Raw genomic sequence first — 11,282 nt, 5'->3', positions numbered from 1 at the left:
TAATTCAGCTACCCTCTTTATGGCTAAGAACAATAAAAGTGGAAGTCGAAGAAAATACATCGACATAAAGTATTTAGCCATTAGAGAAAGAGTTAAAGATCAAATAGTAGTTATTAATCATATTAGTACTCATTTAATGATCACTGATCCTTTGACTAAGGACCACCAATAAAATTCAAGGATCATGTAGAGAACATGGGATTTGGCTACACCTTATGATTATATACTAACAGTTTATTGATAAAACTCTTATATTGTGATTTTTTCTCATTTTTTTTGCACACATCAGTTTGAGAAAATATGTTACATCTAGACCAAGAATAAACATTGGTTTATTCATCAACTTTAGATACCACATTACATATATACTTGAAGAATAGGTATGTTGTAATACATAGATATAATATTCACTTTAAGATGAACTATCTCTATGATTAAGATATATATTTTTTGAGGAAGTTTTCATGACTCATTTATGCCAATGATCTATTCTATAGACCAAGTGGGAGAATGCAACGATTTTTAATTTTAATAATAATAATTATTGATAATAAAACCAATTTTAATATGATTTTCTATGGTTTTAATGAAAAATTAAAGTGACCATTAATTTGGGTGGTAATGGGTTTTAATGGATTTAAATTCTCGAGGATAGAATCAAGCCTATAAATAGTATTCAGAAATACACCATTTATATTGAGAGGGTAAGAGCTTGGAAGAATCAAAGACAATGCATTCATATCACTGTAATAATGACTGGAGGTAAATTTCAATTTTGATTTCTGTTTAATTGTAATTCCTTGTGTCGAAGCAGGTTGCTCGGCAGAGCAAGGAAATGTCCAACCACCTAGTGTGTTAAGTAGTGTTAGCTATTTTGGGCTTTTATAATTTTGGGTTTTTATTGTTTTGGGTTTTGGCTTGAGGTCCAAGTTAACCTAAATCTATAAATAGAGGGAGTAACCCTTATTTTCATATAGAAGTGAATAGAGCATTCATAAAATTGTATTCACAGTATTTTGCAGTTGCAAAGTGAATAAGAAGTTTTCCACAGTTTGTGGGCAGAGAGAAACTCTGTAGAATTATATTACTCTTCTCCTTCATCGTTTTATACACTCTCTCTTTCTCCATTATTCCTTTCTTTTCATTGATATTGCATGGGTAATAATAATCTTGTTCGTCAAGATTGATTGAAATTCTCCATAGGTTTTGGGGGATTTCCAACATCTGGTATCAGAGTCTGGTTTAATCGATTCGTGGGAAGAAAACCACCATGGAAACAAATCATCCAAACGGGAATTTTCTAGCAAATCTTCCGATTCTCAAGAACAACAATTATGAGAATTGGTGCAAGCAGATAAAGGTTGTGTTCTGTTATGAAGATCTTTGGGATCTTATGAAGGAAGGAGTAACAACGGTTGCAGAAGTCGCGACAGATCAAGAAAAGGATACACATAAAGAATTGAAGAAGAAAGATTATAATTCTCTCTTTATAATCCATCAATATGTTGATACAGATAACTTTGAAAAGGTTAGTGATGCAGAATCAACGAAAGAAGCATGGAAAATTCTAGAGAAATCATTTGAAGGCGCGGAGAAGGTGAAAGAGGTGAAGTTACAAACTCACAAAAGAACATATGAATTGCTTCAGATGCAAGAGAATGAAAGCATAACTGATTTTTTCACCAAGGTTACGAAACTGGTGAATCAAATTAAGGTATGTGGAGAAGTGTTGACATCAAGATCTGTTGTTGGAAAGATCTTGAGGTCGTTGGCTCCAAAGTTCGACCATATGGTAGTAGCCATAGAAGAGTCGAAAGATTTTTCAAAATTGACAAAGGAAGAGCTTCAAGGGACGCTTGAATCTCATGAACAAAGAATGGCTGAAAGAGATGCAGGAAAGTCGAAGAGTGATATGGCTTTGCAGGCTCAATCAACAAAAAAAATAAAAGGAAAGGGAAGTTGGAATGGTAACAAAGGTAGAGGAGGTTACAACAATTCGACTGGTCGAAATCAGCAAGAAGGAAACTAATTGAATCAGAGAAAACCCTGGAACCAAGGCAAGAAAAGAGGTGGTGTTGCGGGTAGAGGAAGAGGTGGTGGTCAAAAGCCAGACAATAGTCAACTTCAGTGTTACAATTGTCAAAGGTATGGTCACTATTCTAGTGATTGTCCAGAAAAGTAGAAGAATCAAGAAACTTATGCAAAGCTGGCGAAACATGAAGAAAAAGAGACGTTGTTGATGCTTACAACAAGATAAGAAGAGAGATTCAAGGACCAGTGGTACTTGGACTCAGGATGCTCATCACACATGTCTGGAAGAAAATATTGGTTTGTCAACATAAAACCCTCAATGAAGAACATGGTGAAATTTGCAAATGACAATACTCTAGCAGCTGAAGGTGTTTATGATGTTCTAATTATGAGGAAAGATGGCAAGAGGTCAGTAATTTCAAATATGTTGTACATACCAGGCATGAAGAGTAGTTTGCTCACCATAGGTAAGTTGGTCGAAAAGAACTACAGAGTGTCGATCGAAGACAAGAGGATGAGAGTTCTTGACTCAAATGGAAGGTTGATCTTGAAGGCTTCAATGTCTCAGAATAGAATCTTCAAGATTGAACTAAATGTGATGGAGCATAAGTGCCTTGCAACAGCAACCAACAGAGATGAATGGATATGGCATTACAGAATTGGCCATCTCAGTTTCAAAGACATCAGAGACTTGAAGAGAAGAAACATGGTTTCAGGATTACCATAAATCGACATTCCAAATGAAGTGTGTGAAGAATGTGTGCATGCAAAGCAGCATAAGAACAACTTCAGTAAGGATGCAGGAAGCAGGTCTAAGGAAATTCTTGAAGTCATATACTCTGATGTATGTGGTCCTCTCCAGGTGGATTCAATTGGAGGTAACAAATACTTTGTTACATTCATATATGATTTCAGTCGAAAAATGTGGTCTTACTTGATCCAGAAGAAAGGGAAGTGATCGAGGTATTTACCAAGTTTAAATCTATGGTCGAACGACAGAGCAGTCGAAAGATCAAGATTTTGAGGACTGATGATGGTGGAGAATAAGTGTCGAAAGACTTCGATGCATTATATATGAAAGAAGGGATTGGGCATGAGGTGATGCCACCCTACATTCCACAGCAGAATGGAGTCGCGGAAAGGAAGAATAGAACCATTATGAATATGGTTAGAAGTATGTTGAAATGAAAGCATCTACCCAAAGAATTGTGGGGAGAAGCTGTGTCGACTGTGGCATATTTCCTGAATAGATATCTGACGAAGAAGCTAGAAGGAATCACGCCAGAAGAATGTTGGTCTGGTGTCAAGCCTAGCTTGAGTCATCTGAGGGTGTTTGGATCTATAGCACATAGACATGTGCCAGATCAGTTGAGAAGAAAACTTGACGACAAGTCCAGTCAGATGATCCTGATATAATATCATTTGACTGGAGGATACAAGTTATTTGACCCAATGAATAAGCAAGTAGTGATCAGCAGGGACATGATCATAGATGAGCTTAAGGAGTGGGATTGGACTGAGAATGTCAAGAAAGATTCAGTGAGAATATTTGTTGATGACCCAACTAGTGAAGTCGAAAGAGAAGTTCGACAGGAAGAAGTCAGAGGTGAAGCAAGTACAAGCAGAACTCGAAGAACGAGACACATGCCTGCAAGGTTGCAAGAATGTGTGATTACATCAGATGATATGGTCGATGAAGAAGGTGAGATGGTACACTATACTTTCTACGCAGATGTCGAACATGTCAATGTAACAGAGGCATTGAAAGATTCGAAGTGGATGAAAGCAATGAACGAAGAGCTGAAGTCAATCGAAGTCAACAACACTTGGTCAGTTGTCGAATTGCCCCAAGACAAGAGGCCAATCGATGTGAAGTGGGTATACAAGGTGAAGTTGAATCCCAAAGGATAAGTGACTCGACGCAAGGCGAGACTTGTGGCAAAAGGATTTCTTCAGAAAGAAGGAATCAACTTCGATGAAGTTTTTTCACATGTTGCTAGGATCGAAACAATCAGGTTGGTAGTTGGTCTAGCAAACATGAACAACTGGAAGATGTGTCAGATGGATGTGAAATATGCATTCCTTAATGGACCCTTATAAGAAGAAGTTTATGTTGCACAACTAGTTGGGTTTGTGAAACATGGAGAAGAAAGAAAAGTGTACAGGCTGCATAAAGCCTTGTACAGACTTAAACAAGCTCCAAGAGCTTGGAGCAAGAAAATAGATGACTTTCTAAGGGAGAAGGAATTTGTGAAGTGCAAATCTGAACATGGAGTATATGTAAGAAGAAGCGAGAGTGAATTGCTTACACTATACCTCTATGTCGATGACCTATTGATAACAGGTAGCTGCAAGAAGGAGATCGAAGACTTCAAAGGTGATCTCAACAAGGAATTCGAAATGTCGAATATGGGTGACATTTCATATTTTCTTGGCATCGAATTCTACAAGAGTGGTAGAGGTTTTATGATGCATCAAAGAAGGTATGCATGTGAAATACTCAAGAGATTTGAGATGCAAGATTGCAACCCAACTTCGACTCCAACTGAGCCCATATTACAACTGTCGAAAGATTCAGATGAAGATGATGTCGACCCAACCTAATACAGAAGACTTATTGGGTCACTTCGATACCTTTGTCACACAAGGCCTGACTTAGCATACAGTGTAGGTATGGTGAGTAAGTTCATACATAAGCCAAAGGTATCACATCTAGCAACGACGAAGAGGATACTAAGGTATCTGAAGTGAACTCTCGACTATGGAATTTTGTTTCCTACAACTGATGAAGGAAAATAATGCAAATTAGTGGGATACATCGATTCAAGTTGGTGTAGTGATGCTGAGGATCAAAAATCCACAGCTGACTATGTGTTTATGCTAGGTGGTGCACCAGTTGCTTGGAGTTCGAGAAAAGAACCAATATTGGCATTATCATCGTGCAAAGCAGAATACATAGTTGTTTCTCTTTGTGTATGTCAAGCAACATGGATGGTGAATCTAGTCGAAGAGATAACAATGAAGAGTCATGGAGCAATTACCATGAAGATCGACAACATGTCAGCTATCAATCTGGCGAAGAATCCGATATCACATGGTCGAAGCAAGCGCATCGAGATAAGGTTCCATTATCTTCGAGAGCAGGTAGCAGATGGGAAGATGGATGTGGAACACTGCAGAACTGAGAATCAGATTGCAGATATCATGACGAAGGGAGTGCATGTCAAAATGTTCAGAAGGCTAAGAGTTATGATGAATGTAGATAGCTTAGACACAATGAATTAGGTGGTGTGTTGAATTGTAATTCCTTGTGTCGAAGCAGGTTGCTCGACAGAGCAAGGAAGTGTCCAACCATCTAGTGTGTTAAGTAGTGTTAGCTATTTTTGACTTTTATAATTTTGGGTTTTTATAGTTTTGGGCTTTGACTTGAGGTTCAAGTTAACCTAAACCTATAGATAGAGAGAGTAACCTTTATTTTCATATAGAAGTGAATAGAGCATTCATAATATTGTATTCACCTTATTTTGCAATTGCAAAGTGAATAAGAAGTTTTCCACAGTTTGTGGGCAGAGAAAAACTCTGCAGAATTATATTACTCTTCTCATTCATCGTTCTATACACTCTCTCTTTTTCCATTGTTCATTTCTTTTCTTTACTATTGTGTGGGTGATAATAATCTTGTTCATCAAGATTGATTGAAATTCTCCATAGATTTTGGGAGATTTCCAACAATTTCCGCATATAATTTATTGCTCTGGTTATTCTTTTGTTATCAAGAGTAAAAGATCCATATAAATTTTGATCAAACAAAAATATGACAATTCATTATAAAACATTATCTTTGTTTATTATATTTACTATAATCATTATTATAAAAAAATAGAAAACTATAAACTCAATTTTCTTACACTACTATTTTAATTTGTTAAAAAATGTAAAATAAATTAAAATGCGCACATGGAGGATCAAACTCAGTTACTTTGCTCCATAATTAGATACATTAGCACTTATACCACTCAGACACGTAATAATATTTATCAAATATATATATGGACGTTCATACATGTTAATAAAATTGATATTTTAATTATTATTATTATTATTATTATTATTATTATTATTATTATTATTATTATTATTATTATTATTATTATTATTATTAAAATAACATTTTTTAGTAAAATTTGAATATTTATGTTGTCAATTTTTTTATATTAATATATAGTTTATTTTTAAAATAATAAAATTCAAAATTTGAATAAAAACTAAATATTAGAAATGTAACATATTCAAAAAAGAAAGTGTAAAATTAAAAGAGAGTAATTTATAAAAGAAAAAAATGGCTAGTGACCAAAATTTTGGTCACTAAAATTTTCAAAAAGATTAATTTTATAAAAAGATATTTCTTTGTGACTGAATATTAAGGTCATAAAATTTCAGTTGCTAATTTGGTGGTTAATTTTATTTAGTGATCAGTTTAGTTATTTTTAAAATTTTACTAAAATGATGTAAAGTTCAGCGGCTAATTCGATGGTGGAGTGACCAAAAAATTTCAATCACAGATTGGGTCACTGAAAGCGAATTTTCTAGTAGTTTTATATGTAAAAAAATCAATAATCTTATTGTTTGTCTTTACTTTATTTGTAGAATTGAAATAATCTAAAATTATTTAGAGGTATTATATTAAAAATATATTTTAAAATTTCTATTCTTTAATATTTATAATTAAAAAATAATTGTAAGAAAAATAAAAATAATATCTATAATTTTATAAAAATAATATATATCAAACTTAATATGTAATTGTTTTGATTCTCATATCTTTTTAGTAGTTATCTTTGATTTAGATATTTAGTTTTAAAGTGTTAAAGATGTGTATTTATTCTGAGTGTTAAATTAAATTAAATTTTTATTTGCAATTATTATTGAATAAAACTTTATTAGCTTTATACAATTTATATTTATTTTGTAAAATTTTAGGCTTAATTGTTTTTTAATTAGTAATTTTAATTTAATTAATGAGATGGTAAAAACTTAAGTGATTCTATCATTGATATAAATTCAAACATAAATGTTCTTTTTTTAGATATTATTTTTAATATTTTTATTATGATATCTATGATCACTATTATAAATGAAAAGAGTAAAGTGTAATTCTCTTTGGGAAAAATCTATTATCATATGTGAGAAATTAAAAATCTTCTTATTTGTCATTAATTTCTAATCCAGTATGAAAAATGTAATGGTGAAATATATGAACACGGTAAAAGATTGTGACATATTCAATTATATTTTAAATCAAATGAGAGTGATAAGATTGTGACATATTCAATTATATTTTGAATCAAATGAGAGTGATTTGCCTTAAAAAAATTGTGTCAGATCTACTTTAATATTAAAAACATTTGTTTGAAGTATTATTTTACAATTATAATTTTAGGAAAACAAAATCTATTTAATTGTGTTTGAATTCACACACTTATTATGATATATTTTTGAAATTTGAGATAATTACTGAAGTATCTCTTATGCTGTTAAAATATTTTGTTCAAAATAAATATGAAATTTATTTATTTTAAAATACTTTTTTAAAATAAGAATAAATTATTTTAATTAGTTGAATTCCGAATAAGTCATCAATATTCAAGAAATTCATATATGAATTATATACTTTTAAATTTTTTGCAATGTAATATCAAAATCAAATATTAAAATCAACAACCAAATACTATAAATGGAATAATGAAAAGTACTATACCATTTAATATTTTAAAATGGAAAAAAACTAAAATTATTTTAAAGACACAAAATTAAAAAATATATATTAAAGTTAATAATCATCTTAAAATAAATATAAATATTATTTTATAAATTTTATGAAAAGAATATATTTATCTAAATTAGTAATTAATTATTAGGTTAGTAAATATTTGATTATAACTACCTTAAAATTATTATTTTTTTATTTTAAGTGTTCAATTTCATGCTTTTAAAGAAAATTTAGTTTTAATTTTAATTTTTAGATTCATATGTCTATTTTAAATTTTAAATTTAGAGGAAGGTTCTTAGTTGAAATATTGGTTGTGTTATCAAATTATTTTATTAAAACGAACTCGTGATCTCCAATAGAGAAAAAATATTGTATTTTGCTTTTTAAAAAGTGAAAATGAGTATCGAGAGGTGATGTGACACCTATAAGATGATGTGACACCTATGAAATAAAAGTATTAACATGTGTTTGTGATATTCATATTTAATATATTATATAGATATAGATAGTATAATATAATTAAGTGATAAATTCCTATTTGATTATAGTATAAAATTACTTTGTCCGTTTCAAAAATAATGTCGTTGTTTTTGCACATAAAATAAAAAATATAATAATATTGTCATTTTACTAAATTAATCTTATAAATATATTAGAAGTAGTGTAGAAAATAAAAAATGTAATAATATTGTCATTTTACTAAATTACTCTGTCCTTTTGATTTTTTAGAATGTAAACTTATTATATTACTAATATCAATTTTATTTAACATTTTTTTTAATTGATAATAAAATTAACTCATCTAAACACACATCTCATCATTTAAAACAATCACAATATAAAATACATTGTCAAAATTCCTAAAAAAAATTTAAGTATCAAATCTTCTATTATGTAAAAAAAATATAAAAGTTTGTTGCATAAGTGTGATTTCTAAATTAAAAGTTATATGATATATATTGTAAATGGTTGTTATTATTATTATTATATATTTTAAATAAGTTTAATTATTTAATTAGTATAAAAATAATTTAAAAAGTCATTTTTTAAAAAACTAATTAATATAAATTATATAAAGATAATATAAAAAATTGAGGCCCTAAACGGTAGGGTTGGTGTTGGTGGTAAACAAGGGAATCTTCACATCACTATCTTCTGAGTATTTTGTGTACGTCCAAGCAGAGAATTTGTGGTAAACATAAAACATAATACATGATCCACACAATTCTCTCATATACTCCAATACAACACATCTATCATATCCCACAACCATTCATCTATTTGATTGTTTTAAACAAATAAATAAAATTGAAAGTCACAATTTCTTTTAAAAAACTTGCTAATTAGAAAGTCTAACTTAAAATACATACACGACTCATTCATTTTTTTCTAAACCATGGTTTTGCAAGAAAACATTCCTGTTCCACACTTTGTTCTATTTCCTTTCATAGCACAAGGTCACATTATTCCAATGATAGACATAGCTAAACTCTTGGCACAACATGGTGCCATTGTTACCATTTTCACTACACCCAAAAATGCATCACGCTTTACTTCTGTTCTTTCTCGTGCTGTTTCCTCTGGCCTTCAAATCAATCTTGTAAAACTCAATTTTCCATCAGAACAAGCTGGATTACCAGATGGTTGTGAGAATTTTGACATGGTTGATATTTCAAAAGATATCATGTACAGTCTTTTTCATGCAGTTTCCTTGCTTCACAAATCAGCAGAGGAACTGTTTGATAAACTGTCACCAAAACCAAATTGCATTATCTCTGATTTCTGCATTCCTTGGACTTGTCAATTAGCTGAAAAACATCAAATTCCAAGGATTTCATTCCATGGTTTCTCTTGCTTCTGTCTGCATTGCGTTCTCAAGGTACACTCTTCAAAGATTCTTGAAAGCGTAAATTCTGATTCCGAGTATTTCACTGTTCCTGGCATACCTTCAAGTCACCAAAGAGAAAATCCCAGTAGCAATGGAGGAACAACAACTGAAGGAGTTTGTTGAGAAAATGAATGAAGCTGAAATGAAATCATACGGTGAAATCATAAACACTTTTGAAGAACTGGAGGAAGAATATGTCAATGATTATAAAAAAGAAAGAAATGATAAGGTTTGGTGCGTTGGTCCTGTTTCCCTTTGCAACAAAGATTATTTAGATAAGGCTGAAAGAGGTAACATAGCTTCCATAAGTGAACAAAATTGTTTAAAGTTTCTAGATTTACATAAACCAAAATCTGTTGTTTATGTTTGCCTTGGAAGTTTATGCAACTTAGCTTCTTCACAACTTGTTGAATTGGCTTTGGGATTAGAAGAAACCAAAATTCCATTTATTTGGGTGATTAGGGATGGAACTAATAAAACTCAAGAGTTGGAAAAGTGGGTTAGTGATGAAAAGTTTGAGGAAAGGAACAAAGGGAGAGGCCTCATAATTAGAGGATGGGCCCCACAAATGGTGATATTATCTCATCCTTCAATTGGTGGATTCTTAACACACTGTGGTTGGAATTCAACACTGGAAGGGATAAGTGTTGGTGTTCCAATGGCAACTTGGCCATTATTTGGTGACCAATTTTTGAATGAGAAGCTTGTGACTCAAGTTTTGAAGATTGGAGTGAGTCTTGGTGTTAAGGTTGTAATGCAGTTTGGTGAGGAAGAGAAGTTAGGTATTGTTGTAAAGAAGGAAAGTATTAAGGAGGCAATATGTAATGTGATGGATGAGGGAGATGAAGAAAGTAAAGAGAGAAGAGAAAGAGCTAGTGAATTAAGTGAGATTGGTAAGAAAGCTATTGAAAAAGGTGGATCTTCTTATATTAATATGACTTTGCTTATTCAAGATATCATACAACTACAATCAAAACACCAAAGTTGAGACATGCAATTTATAACATTTATCCTTTTGATGTCATTATTTGTTCCACGCTGCAAGCATGAAAATTGTCATAAAAACAAGGTGTTGCTTGTATGTATTGTATGTTTTTATCATGAAATCACAACTACCTCTTGATTCATCTTTAGTTTAATTGCCTCGCTACACAAGTTATATGTTGCACTAGCTCCACTTGATTCCATGCATGGTCATTAGTTTGTTAGATCAGTTGCAGCTTGTTAAGTTGTTAGAGTGAGTAAGCTTATGGTTATTGCTGTTAGATAGACTCTACATAAATTTTTCCTATATATATACTCATAAGCTTAAGGTTTAGCATAATGCTGAAAACAAATCGGTGCATTTCCATCTTTAAGATACAATATGTCAAATTTGGGCTTCCTTTTAATACGTATTTAAATAAACACACTTTAAATCAAATACGAAGGATAAAAAATAGTGTTTTTATTATAACCATTTGAGATTAGAATTAGGTTTGAAGGTATTTGGATTTGACTCCATTTCTTAATTGAATCCCCAAACAACTTTTTTTTTTCATCATCTAATGAGTAACTCTTCTTTTATAATAACTATCATTTTTTTTTACTCAA

General features: G+C 31.2%; 1 pseudogene; it reads left to right on the top strand.

Moving 5' to 3' along the window:
* The first annotated feature begins 9,167 nt into the window (after positions 1–9,167).
* LOC127126683 (UDP-glycosyltransferase 73C6-like) lies at positions 9,168–10,822 on the top strand (annotated as a pseudogene).
* The last annotated feature ends 460 nt before the right edge of the window (positions 10,823–11,282 follow it).

Source organism: Lathyrus oleraceus, chromosome 3, assembly GCF_024323335.1.
Source record: "Lathyrus oleraceus cultivar Zhongwan6 chromosome 3, CAAS_Psat_ZW6_1.0, whole genome shotgun sequence".
NCBI classification, from domain to species: Eukaryota; Viridiplantae; Streptophyta; class Magnoliopsida; order Fabales; family Fabaceae; genus Lathyrus; species Lathyrus oleraceus.
The sequence above is the reverse complement of the archived record's forward strand: the minus strand, read 5'-3'. Positions and strand labels throughout refer to the sequence as shown.